Source organism: Armigeres subalbatus, chromosome 2 (genome assembly GCF_024139115.2).
Source record: "Armigeres subalbatus isolate Guangzhou_Male chromosome 2, GZ_Asu_2, whole genome shotgun sequence".
Taxonomy (NCBI): Eukaryota; Metazoa; Arthropoda; class Insecta; order Diptera; family Culicidae; genus Armigeres; species Armigeres subalbatus.
In genome coordinates, this window is record NC_085140.1 from 434,713,462 (window position 1) to 434,729,627 (window position 16,166).

At 38.7% G+C, this 16,166-nt stretch overlaps 1 protein-coding gene across 3 annotated transcripts in view; it reads right to left on the reverse strand.

Annotated features, from left to right (window-relative positions):
- The window catches only part of LOC134213593 (transcription factor hamlet), a 329,303-nt gene that overhangs the window by 58,131 nt on the left and 255,006 nt on the right, over positions 1 to 16,166 (reverse strand). The window lies entirely within an intron of this gene.

A 16,166-nucleotide genomic window follows, 5' to 3' on the forward strand; every position in this document is an offset into this window, starting at 1 on the left:
TTTAGTGGAATGTATTCAACCGTCTAAGACGAGTTAAGTACTCTCCGTCGAGTCAAGTACGAGACACTGAAGACGACCACACAGCTGTGGTCGAAATACGTATCTGCAAAAATATCGAAAATAATTGGTGGAATTAAATGGACGTCTTAGACGGTTACAGAAAATTGATAAACGGTTTATTTAAGTGAATAGTGCACTGCACGAAAGCGAGTTCTAAGTTCCATAATGGGTGATGCGTTAGTCAGTTCGGCCGCTAGGAGACATATTTTTACGGCAAATAATGCCTACTTCAGTTTGGAAGACCGGAACGCGCCGGTAAGATGAAACAGCAACAATGTTCGCAGGAGAAGAAGCCAGAGCGGAAGGAGAAGTGCCCGCCAATTTTTATCAAAGGGGATCTTGCGGCCGATGATTAGGTAGTAAGCAAGAGGCCTAAAATATAACTTTCCACTATGCATTGAACGAGTGAAACTAATCACACAGGAGTAGGCTCTTGGTGCCAAGCCACAGAATGTGTTATTTTGTGGCCTTCACGACATGGATGTCGAGAAATTGGAGAAAGGACTTTGAGAATTTCTGTCCGAAGCTAGACAACGATTTCAAGATCTCTAATCACGACGCATCCTGAAAGTATCGAAATCGGCTCTATCTGATCCATCTACAACGCGGATTCATCATATCTGTTATCAACAGTGCTATTTTGATAGGCAACGGTACCAGTCAGTCAATGCACCGGGACTAACGAGCCTGGACTAAAAACTGGATTAAAGATGTTATTATTAAATTATTGGATTAAAAGATGTTATGAGTGCAGCCAAAAAATATTTTAGTTACTAGATAAAGATTGTCGCTGTCGTCACTGTCCGGAACATCTTTTGCTGGCGAGAATAGGGGAGCTAAATGTCAAAGAAGGAAAATCCATACGATTTGACAGCTTGGTACCCAACATGTTCCGGACAGCAGAACAAAGGGAACCGAAGCGACAATCTTTATCTAGTAACTAAAATATCTTTTGTGCAACCTCTTTAACCGGGACGTAACGCAAAATGCTTAGCGGCCTTTCACAAATTACGTATCGCTGTAGGGAGAGGGAGGAGGTCAAACTGAACAATGCATACAAAAAATTAAACCTTCCAAACAAAAAAAAACACGAGGGGGAGGGTGAGGGTCATAAATCGTTAAATTTAGTGTTACTTGATGTAACTGCTGTCACTCCGGGCACGGCATACGAAATCGTTACATATCATCTCGGTGCAGTAAGTGCGGTGTAAACAAGAGTAATGCAATGGAACGAACTGACTCCTAATGAATTTGATGAATTTCCGATGGAATAAGAATGAATTTCCGATGGTAATCGAAAAAATAATTTCCTATTGGAATCGGATTGAATTTCCAATGGAACTTGTAATAGTTTTTTTTAAAGGAAATAGGAAAAAGTTTCGATGGAAATCGGACTAAATTTCCTAAAGAAATCGTAGTGAATTTTGGATGGAAATCGGAATGAATTTTGAATGGAAATCGGAATGAATTTCCGATACATATCGAAATCAATTTTCGTTAGAAATCGGAATGAATTTCCGATGGAAATCGAAATGAATTTCCTATAGAAATCGGAATGAATTTCCGATGGAAATCGTAATGAATTTCCAATAGAAATCGGAATTAATTTCCGATAAAAATCGGAATGAATGAAATCGATGGAAATCGGAATGAATTTCCGATGGAAATCAGAATGAATTTCTTATGGAAACCAGAATGAATTTCCGATAGAAATCAGAATGAATTTCCGATGGAAATCAGAATGAATTTCCGATGGAAACCCAAATGAAATCGATGGAAGTCGAAATGAATTTCCGATGGAAATCAGAATGAGTTTCCAATGGAAATCGAAATGAATATCCGATAGAAATCGGAATGAATTTCCGATGAAAATCGGAATGAATTTCCAATGGAAATCAGAATGAATTTCCGATGAAAATCGGAATGAATTTCCGGTGCAAATCAGAATGAATTTTCTATGGAAATCAGAATGATTTTCCGATGGAAATCGGAATAAATATCCGATGGAAATCGGAATGAATATCCGATGGAAGCCGAAATGAATTTCCGATGCAAACCGGAAGCATTTCCGATGGAAATCGGAATCAATTTCTGCTGGCAACCGGAATCAATTTCTGAAATGGGAATCAATTTTAGATGTATATCGGAAAAAAAATCCGATGGATCAATTCCGATGGAAATCATGAAAAAATTTCGATGGAAATCGTAATGAATTTCCGTTGGAAATCGGAATGAATTTCCGTTGGAAATCGGAGTGAATTTCCGTTGGAAATTAGAATAAATTTCAGTTGGAAGTCAGAATCAATTTCCAATAAAAATCAAAATCAATCTCCAATGGAAATCCAAATGAATTTTTGATCGAAATCGGAATGATCTTCCAATGGAAATCGGTATACATTTCCGATGGAAATCGGAATGGATTTCCGTAGAATTCGAAATTAATTTCCGATGCAATGAACTTCTGATGGAAATCGGAATGAATTACCGATGGAAATTGGAATCAATTACCGATGGAACTCGGAATGAATTTCCGTTGGAAATCGGAATGAATTTCATATTGAAATGAATTTCTGATGGAAATCGGAATGAATTACCGATGGAAATCGGAATGAAACTCCGATGTACATTGAAATGAATTTCTGATGGAAATCGAAATGAATTACCGATGCAAATCAGAAAAAAATTCCGATGAAATTCGGAATGAATTTCCAAATAATATCAGAATGAATTTCCATTGCAAATCAGAAATGAGTTTCATTGGAAATCGGTATAAATTTCCCAAGGAAATCGAAATTAATTTCTGATGAAAATCGGAATGAATTTCCGATGGAAATCGGAATTAATTTCCGATCAAAATCGGAATGAATTTCCGATGGAAATCGGAATGAATTTCCGATGGAAATCGGAATGAATTTCCGATGAAAATCAGAATGAATTTCCGATTGAAATCGGAATGAATTTCCGAAGAAAATCGGAATGAATTTCCGATGAAAATCGGAATGAATTTCCGATGAAAATCGGAATGAATTTCTGATGAAAATCGGAATGAATTTCCGGTTAAAATCAAAATGAATTTCCGATGGAAATCGGAATGAATTTCCGATGGGAATCAGAATGAATTTCCGATGAAATTAGGAATGAATTTCCAAATAATATCAGAATGAATTTCCAATGCAAATCAGAAATAATTTCCAATGGAAATCGGAATAAATTTCCCAAGGAAATCGAAATTAATTTCTGATGAAAATCGGAATGAATTTCCGATGCAAATCGGAATTATTCTCCGTTTAAAACCGGAATGAAAATCCGATGGAAATCGGAATGAATTTCCGATGGAAATCGGAATGAATTTCCGATGTAAATCAGAATGAACTTCCGATTGAAATCGGAATGAATTTCCGAAGAAAATCGCAATAAATTTCTGGTGAAAATCGGAATGAATTTCCGATGAAATTCGGAATGAATTTCTGATGAAAATCGGAATGAATTTCCGATTAAAATCGAAATGAATTTCCGATGGAAATCGGAATGAATTTCCGATGGAAATCAGAATGAATTTCCGAAAAAATGGAATGAATTTCTGATTTAAATTGTAATGAGTTTCCGATGGAAATCGGAATAAGATTTCGAAGAAAATTGGAATGAATTTCCGCTGGGAGCCCAAATGAATTTGCGATGGAAATCGGAATGAGTTTTCGATACAAATCGGAATGATTTTCCGGTGGAAATCGGAATGAATTTCCGATGACATTCGGAATGTGTTTCCGAAGAAAATTAGAATGAATTTCTGGGAGAAATTGGAATGAACTTCTGATTCAAATTGGAATGCATTTTTGATGAAATTTGGATTGAATTTCCGATGGAAATCGGAATGAATTTCAGATGTAAATTGAAACGAATTTCCGAAGGAAATTGGAATGAATTTCCGAAGGAAATTTAAATGAGTTTCCTATGGAATGAATTTCCCATAAAACTCGGAATCAATTTCCGATGGAAATCGGAATGAATTTCCGAAGAAAATTGGAAAGAATTTCCGAAAAATTGGAATGAATGTCCGATGGAAACCCAAGTGAATTTCCAATGGAAATCGGAATGAGTTTTCAATGGAAATCAGAATGAATTTTTTATGGAAATCGGAATGCATTTTCGATTAAAATCGGAATAAATTTCGGATGAAATTCGGAATGAATTTCTGAAGAAAATTGGAATAAATTTCTGAAGGAAATTGGAATGAATTTCTGAAGGAAACTGGAATGAATTTCTGAAGGAAATTGGAATGAATTTTATATTCAAATTGGAATGAATTTCCGATGAAATTCGGAATGAATTTCCGAAGTAATTTGTTTTAAATTTCTGAAGGAAATTGGAATGAATTTCAGATGGAAACCAATTGATTTTGCAATGAAAATCGGAATGAGTTTTCTATGGAAATCAAAATGAATTTTCGATGGAAATGAATGAATTTTCGATAGAAATCAGAATAAATTTCCTATGGAAATCGAATTGAATTTCCGATGGAAATTGGAATGAATTTTCGATGGAAATCGGAATGAATTTTCTATGGAAATCAGAATGAATTTTTGATCTGAATTGGAATCAATTTCCGAAGGAAATCGGAATGAATCTCCGATGGAAATCGGAATGAATTTTCGATGGAAATCGGAATGAATTTTCGATGGAAATCGGAATAAATTTTCGATGGAAATCGGAATGAATTTTCTATTGAAATCGGAATGAATTTTCGATGGAAATCGGAATGAATTTGTGATTTAAATTGGAATTAATTTCCGAAGGAAATTGGAATGAATCTCCGATGGAAATCGGAATTAGTTTTTGATGGAAATCGAATGATTTTCCAATGGAAATAGGAATGAATTTCCGATGGAAATCGGCATCAATTTCTGAAGGAAATTGGAATGAATTTCTGATTCAAATTGGAATGAATTTCCGATAAAATTCGGAATGAAGTTAAGAATTTCGAATTTCCGAAGGAAATTAGAATGAATCTCCGATAGAAATCGGAACGAATTTTCGATGGAAATCGGAATGAATCTCCAATGAAAATCGGAATGAGTTTTCTATGGAAATCAAAATGAATTTTCGATGGAAATCGGAATGAATTTTCTATGGAAATCGGAATAAATTTTCGATGGAAATCGGAATGAATTTGTGATTTAAATTGGAATTAATTTCCGAAGGAAATTGGAATGAATCTCCGATGGAAATCGGAATGAGTTTTCGATGGAAATCGGAATGATTTTCCAATGGAAATAGGAATGAATTTCCGATGGAAATCGGAATGAATTTCCGATGCAAACCGGAAGCATTTCCGATGGAAATCGGAATCAATTTCTGCTGGCAACCGGAATCAATTTCTGAAATGGGAATCAATTTTAGATGTATATCGGAAAAAAAATCCGATGGATCAATTCCGATGGAAATCATGAAAAAATTTCGATGGAAATCGTAATGAATTTCCGTTGGAAATCGGAATGAATTTCCGTTGGAAATCGGAGTGAATTTCCGTTGGAAATTAGAATAAATTTCAGTTGGAAGTCAGAATCAATTTCCAATAAAAATCAAAATCAATCTCCAATGGAAATCCAAATGAATTTTTGATCGAAATCGGAATGATCTTCCAATGGAAATCGGTATACATTTCCGATGGAAATCGGAATGGATTTCCGTAGGAATTCGAAATTAATTTCCGATGCAATGAACTTCTGATGGAAATCGGAATGAATTACCGATGGAAATTGGAATCAATTACCGATGGAACTCGGAATGAATTTCCGTTGGAAATCGGAATGAATTTCATATTGAAATGAATTTCTGATGGAAATCGGAATGAATTACCGATGGAAATCGGAATGAAACTCCGATGTACATTGAAATGAATTTCTGATGGAAATCGAAATGAATTACCGATGCAAATCAGAAAAAAATTCCGATGAAATTCGGAATGAATTTCCAAATAATATCAGAATGAATTTCCATTGCAAATCAGAAATGAGTTTCATTGGAAATCGGTATAAATTTCCCAAGGAAATCGAAATTAATTTCTGATGAAAATCGGAATGAATTTCCGATGGAAATCGGAATTAATTTCCGATCAAAATCGGAATGAATTTCCGATGGAAATCGGAATGAATTTCCGATGGAAATCGGAATGAATTTCCGATGTAAATCAGAATGAATTTCCGATGGAAATCGGAATGAATTTCCGAAGAAAATCGGAATGAATTTCTGATGAAAATCGGAATGAATTTCCGATGAAAATCGGAATGAATTTCTGATGAAAATCGGAATGAATTTCCGGTTAAAATCAAAATGAATTTCCGATGGAAATCGGAATGAATTTCCGATGGAATCGGAATGCATTTCCGATGAAATTAGGAATGAATTTCCAAATAATATCAGAATGAATTTCCAATGCAAATCAGAAATAATTTCCAATGGAAATCGGAATAAATTTCCCAAGGAAATCGAAATTAATTTCTGATGAAAATCGGAATGAATTTCCGATGCAAATCGGAATTATTCTCCGTTTAAAACCGGAATGAAAATCCGATGGAAATCGGAATGAATTTCCGATGGAAATCGGAATGAATTTCCGATGTAAATCAGAATGAACTTCCGATTGAAATCGGAATGAATTTCCGAAGAAAATCGCAATAAATTTCTGGTGAAAATCGGAATGAATTTCCGATGAAAATCGGAATGAATTTCTGATGAAAATCGGAATGAATTTCCGATTAAAATCGAAATGAATTTCCGATGGAAATCGGAATGAATTTCCGATGGAAATCAGAATGAATTTCCGAAAAAAAATGGAATGAATTTCTGATTTAAATTGTAATGAGTTTCCGATGGAAATCGGAATAAGATTTCGAAGAAAATTGGAATGAATTTCCGCTGGGAGCCCAAATGAATTTGCGATGGAAATCGGAATGAGTTTTCGATACAAATCGGAATGATTTTCCGGTGGAAATCGGAATGAATTTCCGATGACATTCGGAATGTGTTTCCGAAGAAAATTAGAATGAATTTCTGGGAGAAATTGGAATGAACTTCTGATTCAAATTGGAATGCATTTTTGATGAAATTTGGATTGAATTTCCGATGGAAATCGGAATGAATTTCAGATGTAAATTGAAACGAATTTCCGAAGGAAATTGGAATGAATTTCCGAAGAAAATTTAAATGAGTTTCATATGGAAACCCAAATGGACATAGGAATGAATTTCCCATGAAACTCGGAATCAATTTCCGATGGAAATCGGAATGAATTTCCGATGAAAATTGGAAAGAATTTCCGAAGGAAATTGGAATGAATGTCCGATGGAAACCAAATGAATTTGCAATGAAAATCGGAATGAGTTTTCAATGGAAATCAGAATGAATTTTTTATGGAAATCGGAATGCATTTTCGATTAAAATCGGAATAAATTTCGGATGAAATTCGGAATGAATTTCTGAAGAAAATTGGAATAAATTTCTGAAGGAAATTGGAATGAATTTCTGAAGGAAACTGGAATGAATTTCTGAAGGAAATTGGAATGAATTTTATATTCAAATTGGAATGAATTTCCGATGAAATTCGGAATGAATTTCCGAAGTAATTTGTTTTAAATTTCTGAAGGAAATTGGAATGAATTTCAGATGGAAACCAATTGATTTTGCAATGAAAATCGGAATGAGTTTTCTATGGAAATCAAAATGAATTTTCGATGGAAATCCGAATGAATTTTCGATGGAAATCGGATTGAATTTTCGATGGAAAACGGATTGAATTTTCGATGGAAATTGGAATGAATTTTCGACGGAAATCGGAATGAATTTTCTATGGAAATCAGAATGAATTTTTGATCTGAATTGGAATTAATTTCCGAAGGAAATTGGAATGAATCTCCGATGGAAATCGGAATGAATTTCCGATGGAAATCGGAATGAATTTTCGATGGAAATCGGAATAAATTTTCGATGGAAATCGGAATGAATTTCCTATTGAAATCGGAATGAATTTTCGATGGAAATCGGAATGAATTTGTGATTTAAATTGGAATTAATTTCCGAAGGAAATTGGAATGAATCTCCGATGGAAATCGGAATTAGTTTTTGATGGAAATCGGAATGATTTTCCAATGGAAATAGGAATGAATTTCCGATGGAAATCGGCATCAATTTCTGAAGGAAATTGGAATGAATTTCTGATTCAAATTGGAATGAATTTCCGATAAAATTCGGAATGAAGTTAAGAATTTCGAATTTCCGAAGGAAATTGGAATGAATCTCCGATAGAAATCGGAACGAATTTTCGATGGAAATCGGAATGAATCTCCAATGGAAATCGGAATGAATTTTCGATGTAAATCAGAATGAATTTTCGATGGAAATCGGAATGAATTTTCTATGGAAATCGGAATAAATTTTCGATGGAAATCGGAATGAATTTGTGATTTAAATTGGAATTAATTTCCGAAGGAAATTGGAATGAATCTCCGATGGAAATCGGAATGAGTTTTCGATGGAAATCGGAATGATTTTCCAATGGAAATAGGAATGAATTTCCGATGGAAATCGGAATGAATTTCCGATGAAATTCGGAATCAATTTCTGATGGAAATTGGAATGAATTTCTGATTCAAATTGGAATGAATTTCCGATAAAATTCGGAATGAAGTTAAGAATTTCGAATTTCCGAAGGAAATTGGAATGAATCTCCGATGGAAATCGGAACGAATTTTCGATGGAAATCGGTATAACCCGCCAACCCGCACGTTTCCCGGGGAAATAAGATAGGTGGTTTAAGCGCCACTCCTTTCGGAGACCACCTTCCAGATATAGGGCTGCCCGGCCGCTGAGACCCCCAGGAAATGGGTCTAATTACTCCCGTTTTCAGAGAGGGAACGAATCGGGTGACGTAAGACTGGGGGTGAAGACAATGTAGGGGGAAAAGGGGAAGGGAAATCGATTTACAAGCGTAGGGATTAGGCGATTACGAAATAATACTTACGACCTGTTATCATCACTGGATGACCTGACCAATCCTGCGAATCCTGCTAAGGTAGAATAGGGAGTTATCGTGGTTGTTTCGGGGAACCGCCCCAGCAAAATATAATAAATAATAATAATAAATTAACGACCGATTAACATGCTAAACTTTAACCAACTTTATTATCACATGCTATTCGGGATAGATTTTATTTAACGGCGGTTCGCCTGCATTTATTCCGCCCGCAATACCAATAACAGTTTCCCACTACAAATGTTCAGTTTACATTCATTTTCAGATACATATATTTCTCTTCATGTTTCCATTCTCCTCTCTGCCTAGGCCTACTGTTTGCTTTCCCTTACTCTCTCTTTCTCTATCTAACCTCTGTCTTCATTCGGAGCGTGTGTTGAGTTCTATGCGTGCAGTGTGTTCATTCCGGTTGGTCGTGTGTGTGCTCAGACGCGACTGTCAGCGCAAGCGCTTGGGCTAAGGACAGTCACGTGGAAGATGTATTGGCACGCTACTTACTCTTAGTTCTTCGGTAGCGGCGGGAACTGAGCCATGCGCATGGACTTATCTAATCATGCATGATTACTTACGGTTTGCGTACGCTTGAAGGGGATTTTACGGGAATCAAACGGTCGTTCATTCGAACGGACGCGTTGATTGATGTTCGCGTCGATGACGTTGACGCAGATGATTCCCTCCGGTCTGTGGGCTTCACGCGGCGGCGATGAACGGGTACGGTCGTCGCGGCGATGAATTGTAGACGATTGGCGCAATTTCGCGATGAATCCGGGTATCTGCTAGCCTTGCCTAGGGCGCGATGAATGTTCGCAAACCCTCTTCCGGTTGACGAACTTCCGGGAAAACCCTCGTAGCTGACGGTGGGGTCAGAAGCGATCGTTGACTTTTGGTGTGATGTGTACGGCTCCGCAGAATGCCACAAACCTGGTTCAAATCACGTGGTGTCGTACGACGACACGATTAACACACACACACAAATTGCACATAAATTTGACCAACTAATTACCTGCACAATTTTAACCACACGCACGAAGCTGCTAATAACTTTACGCAATATAACGTTGCACTCAACAAGTTACACTCAACAAATCTAAACGGAAAGACTTAATTAAAATTAATCAAAGACAAGCATGCTAATATAAACCTTTAACAACACATCACGGCGCGACACTTAAAATCGATCACTCCTGCCTCTTCCACTAGCCAGAACGAAGTGATCGATCGAGGTCAATTTTCCTCAGATCAAGGTGCGCATTATTAATTAGTTTCGCAATCATAACCTTCGGGAAATCCGGAGCGGAAATCCGAAGGTTGAATAATTCCACGCTCGCGAAACGACCAAGGTTAAAGGGAGGGGATTAGTCTTCGCCGAAAGGCTTACATCAAACGGCTCGCTAAATCTGAGAGAGTGGATCCAAGTTCAATATCCCTGAATGCATTCCTCCGGGGTCATTGGACAGCGACGAGGGTGCAAATTTCATATTTGCTGTTATCGCTTTTCCCTTTTGGGCGGTTAGAGCATGTGCGAGTTGGCTAGGGTAGGAACTCATTTAAATGATTGCTTGTGGGACGCTACTCGTGAATATGAAACAAGATTCATGCAGTGGGTGAACTTTCCAGTACTAGACTGGTTCAAACTAATTATAATATTTTGGATAATGTATACTGAAGTAAATACGAAAACATTTAAAGAACGGACATGCTCGTTACATCATTCCCCACTAAAAGTACGAAAATTTGATTGGCATTGGAATGGAGATAACAATTACCAATCAAATTTTCGTAGGCCAAACACAGTCTACAAGACATTTTCATTTACATATTTACAATAGTGCATGAAGCAATCTGTTCAATTTTCGGGGTCATATAGATTCATCGTTAGCCTGGGCTAACTCCATCTCTGCTTACAGCACAGTTTCTATCACGGAACCTGCCTGCTACTGACTATCAACGACATTGAGTCTCCAGTCTCCAGCGAAAATGAACTTGAAAGACTCAATGTACCAATTATAAACATGTACTGGCGATGGATTTTGATATGAACGGAAAAAGCTATTGAGAACATAATTTGAAGAAGTTTATTTGTTTTTATTGTTGATGACCACATACACGCAAAATTAGAAAAATAACGATACATAAACGAAAACTACATTTAAAAGGCATCACCTCAATGTTGTCGACAAACATGAGTGAGCTAACGCGGTAAACGAAACGAACTGGTACACTATCTTCTACACCAGGACATATGCCGATTAGCGAAGACAGTGCACACGAAAATCCCACAAAAGTGGACGCGGAACCGATGGGTCGAAATTGCAACCTCAAGCCCAACACGAAGCGAGCGCGCGAGATTCGATTTCTTCCCACCATAAATACTGTACCTATTCAGAATTTGCAGCCACGGATTCACATCCGCGATTAATGCTTATTCTAAAATCGGAACGCAAATTATCTTCTTGAAAGAATTTTTCACGCCGGGCTTTACCCGACAACAAAATTCTCAAAGAAATTTTTCTAAAACATTAACACAAAATAAATACCATCCATGCACCCCTTGCATTCAAAATAAATGAACTCTGATGAATTACTTCATTCATTCATCGCCACTCATACCAGTCTATCAATCATACAGGTCAACAACAAAAGAAACGTCAAAACAAACACGTCGCGGAAATATCGGTACGTGTGTGGAAATTTTTCGGAGAAAAGTGGAAATTTTTCGAGTTTCGGGTTCGCTACGGTGGAAAAATGTGCTATTGGAGTGTTCTGCAGGTGTCCCATCACGGTTGGACGGTGTTACCAGGATAGTTTGCCGATTGCGATCGTTCCAAACCTTAGATGTAAGTTGGTTTGTTTCTATTTTTCTTTCGCAGTTGGACCGACCACCCACAGCCTTAGGAGGACGGGGACAAAAATACGATACGAGCTTCAAAGTGAACGAATCGAAAGGATATGGACAACGGGGACGAATAAACGGAGAACGATTAGACGTCTACTACAACATAACTATAGAAATGACTACAAAAAGGTAATTATTGTACTAGTTTACAAATTTACGAGTGAATGCACAAAATTTTAACACTTTAATTCTTTTTTTAGGTATGAAAACAACGACTATAAATATTTAAATAAATATACACGGAAAATGTAAATAAATGACTATGAAATGGAAATTGAATGAACTACTATATGTACAATGATGACAAACCCAACCAAAACGAATGTAATCGTGAGTGGCAATTAATTTACTATTAACAGAAGGCTCTATACTAACATTAACGATAAGATTTAGGGAACTAGGATTACTAATAAATAACTATTTACATATTTACAACGTGTACGCCACAGTCGGTCGTAACTTCGTCTTCGAGACTGCCCTTTCGGTGTTTAAATCAACGCGTCGTTTTGTAGTCACTTCAAGAAAGTTATTCATAGCTGGTGTAGGAACAATTTCGGTACCCTCAGTGTTCGGTTCGTTCTAAAACTTGCCTCCCACGAGTCCGTCGAAATGCCCTTCAAGATGCAATTAACCCCGTAGGTGTTTTTTTTCCTCATCGTAGTCTGTGGTCACTCACTAGGAGGTACATAGCTTAAAAAACTGCTACCACTTAATGGTTTAGATGAGCCTGCATCTTTTTCAGCCTGTTGGCAAAGTAGACCCCTAAGCGTTTGCCGTTTTGGTCCTCCAATTCATACGTAAAAGTCCCTAATACCTTCCTAACAATTGCAGGCTCGAATTTCGGAGCTAGTTTTTTGCAAAACCCTTTGTCCTTGTTCGATAAATCGAAAGTTTGTTTAAGAACAGTTTCCCCAACAGTGTAAGACGGGCAATTAGGATTTGACCTGAGATTGTATGTCTTGGAGTGCTTCGCGTAGGCGGTCGATAAATTCTGCTTCACTTGGTCAAACAGCTTACGTCTACTTTCGGTCGTCGAATTGTTACCGTCGTTTGTCGTTATGGTGTTGTCCCTTATTCGTGCGTATTCGGACCCGTCAGAAATTTTATCTCTGCCAAACACTATGAAATACGGACTATGTTTGGTCGAGTCATGAACCGCATTCCTGATGGCGTCAGCGATTTCTTGCAGATTGTCTGCCCAATGGTTATGAGTGCCTTTCAGCGTTGCCCTAATGGCTGTAGTTATCACCCGGTTAACTCTCTCGGTATTGTTAACCTGGGGATGATACGCCGGGGTCAACCAATGCGATACGTTGTAGTTCTTCAGCAACTCTCTGAACTGCTTTGATATGAATTGCGAACCATTGTCGGTCAACATGACTTCCGGGACTCCGAATAGTCTGAAGATCATGTTTTCTACAAATTCAACCAGCGAATGCGCTTTTGCCTCCCTGAACGGCTGAACCAGTATGAATTTACTGAAGACATCGGTCGCAACTAGAAGGCTGGTATGTCTACCTCTTCCCGATGGTGGCAGTGGCCCGACATAGTCTAGGGTCACGAACTGCCAGGGATATTCGACAGGTTTTTGTGATCCCATTGGCGGAGTAACGTTAGAGTTTCCGGCCTTACTTGTCTGACATTTCAAGCAGCTTCTACAGAACCGGCGTACTTCCTCATTCATTCGAGGCCAAAAGAAACGCGGTTTTATTGCGGCGGACGGTTTTTCAAAGCCCAGGTGGGCGTTTTCATGCTCCTTCCTAATTATTTCTCTCCGCTGTACTGAACTTGGAATCAGCTTCCATGCAAACCGTGGATCGGTCTGTTTGCTCAACGATTTTACATAACGGTATACCTGGCCGTCTATAACTCGGAAATCAACATGTTTTCCAGGGTCTGCTTGAATTTTATCGATTAGATCCTCGTATTCAAAGTCTGGTCCCGTTATCGTAACCGTATCGACTTCTATCGAACGAGACAAACAGTCTGCCGTTATATTAGCCTTTCCTTTTCGGTATTCTAGGTCAAAATCGTAAGCTTGAATACGAAGTGCCCATCGAAGCAATTTCGCATTTCCGGTCTCAGTTCCCACATTGAAGAGCCACAATAAGCTCCGGGCATCAGTGACCACACGGAACTTCGTTCCCTCTACATAATGCCGGAAATGTTGTATGGCCGAGAGAACACCTAAACATTCTTTTTCCACGGCAGAGTAGCGACGCTGCGTTCGGTTAAGTTTTTTACTAAAATAACTTATTACCCTAGTCACCCCTTCTTGTTCCTGAACAAGTGCTGCTCCTACGGCTCTGTCGGAAGCGTCTGACTCGATTGTAAACATCCGAGAAAAATCTGGGTTGCCTAGAATCGGAGCTGACGTGAGGACAGATTTGAGGCTTCTGAAGGCACTCTCCGACTCTTTTGTCCACTTGAACTTTTTATTTTCTTTTGTTAGCAGATCAGTGATCGGGGCAGTAATCTGGCTATAATTTTTAATAAAACGTTGGTAAAACCCCGCGAGGCCCAGCAGTCGCCTGATGTCCTCTTGCGTTTTAGGTTGGGCGTAATCGAGTATTGGCTGTATGCGTGAAGTGTCAATGGCCACGCCGCTTTGGTTTAAAAGATAGCCTAGATATACGACTTGCTTCCGGCAAAATCTGGACTTCTCGAGTGAGATTGACAGCCCTGCCTTCCGCAATCGTTCCGCTACAATTTTCAACAGTCGTAAATGTTCCTCGAAGGTGTTTGATGCTATCACTATATCGTCCAGATATACAAATACGTATGGCTCAAGGTCGAAGCCTATCGCCTTATCCATCAATCTGGACATGGTGAATGGAGCGTTCATGAGACCGAACGGCAGCACTTTGAAGCGGTAAACGCCCTTTGCCGTCCGAAACGCTGTGAAGTTTCGACTCTCCTGCTTCAAGGGAATCTGGAAGTAGGCGTCTTTTAAATCAATGACCGTGAAGTACTTTGCCTTCCCCAATCGACGAAATATGTCCTGCATATTGCGCATTGGGTACGTGTCTTTCACGGTCATTTTATTGATTTTCCTCGAATCTAAACATACCCTTACTTTGCCGTTCTTCTTCAGAACTGGTACAAGAGGGTTGGTATATTCGCTGTAGCATGCTTCTATCGCGTCTAACTTTTTGAATCGTTCCACTTCTTCGTCGATGGCCTGCTGAATGTAGGGGGAGCATTTATACATAGGAGCATTTTTAGGCTTCGCCCCTTCCTTGAGAATTATCTCATGCTCTATCAGGTTAGTTCTTCCTAGCTTACCTACACATGTTAGTTCGAACCTTTTTACTACGTTCGACAGTTGCTGTCTTTGTAGTTCGGAAAGGTCGTGCTCGGTTTCTATCGCGTCCGTATTAGGTGTTGATTCTGTTGGTCCCTCATATACTGGTATTTCTAATGTATCGTCTTCCTCTGCCGTATCCAGCAATGGAAGATCACCTGAAGGCTCTATTGTGAAACAGAGCGGAGAGCTATCGCGGTATTCAACCGTTTCAATCTCCTCAAGTCCTTTTCCTACGTCAATCATGGGTTTAATACCAAAGGACTCCCAAAAGTCCGCACCCAGGATTAGATGGCGAGATATTTCAGGGACCACCAATGTCGGGACGACTTTTGTAAGACCTTTGTATGAAAAGGGTATGTTTACATAACCCAAACAGCCGTATGCAGAACCGTCAGCCGTCGTGACTCGAATTGCTGCTGGCTGAATTGCAAGATTGTATCTGTGGACAATGTCAAGGGAGTTTAAGATGCTGATCCCCGCCCCTGAATCGAGTAGAGCATCTAATTCAGAATCAAAGATTCTGACCCTGATATGTGGACATTTTGTATGATTGATTCTAATGTGATAAATATGGGAGAAGGGGTTGTATGTCTTGTTTGGTTTTGAGTTTTTGGGAACGTCGGCTTCCGGAGGGATGAACGAATTCCCGACGTCACACCCCTTTATTCGTTTCCCTGTCGGCGTTGGAGGACACCTTCCGCTGGCGGTGAGCATCGCTCACAACTGCGAATGGTTCTGCCTATGTTTCCGCAACCATAGCAAAAAATGATTTTGGGTTTCTGGCACTGCCTCCAGCCATGGCCTTGCTCCTGGCAATTCCAGCAATTTAGAGTGTTTGAATTGGTCTGTTGGTCCCTAGTCAAAGCATGCACATT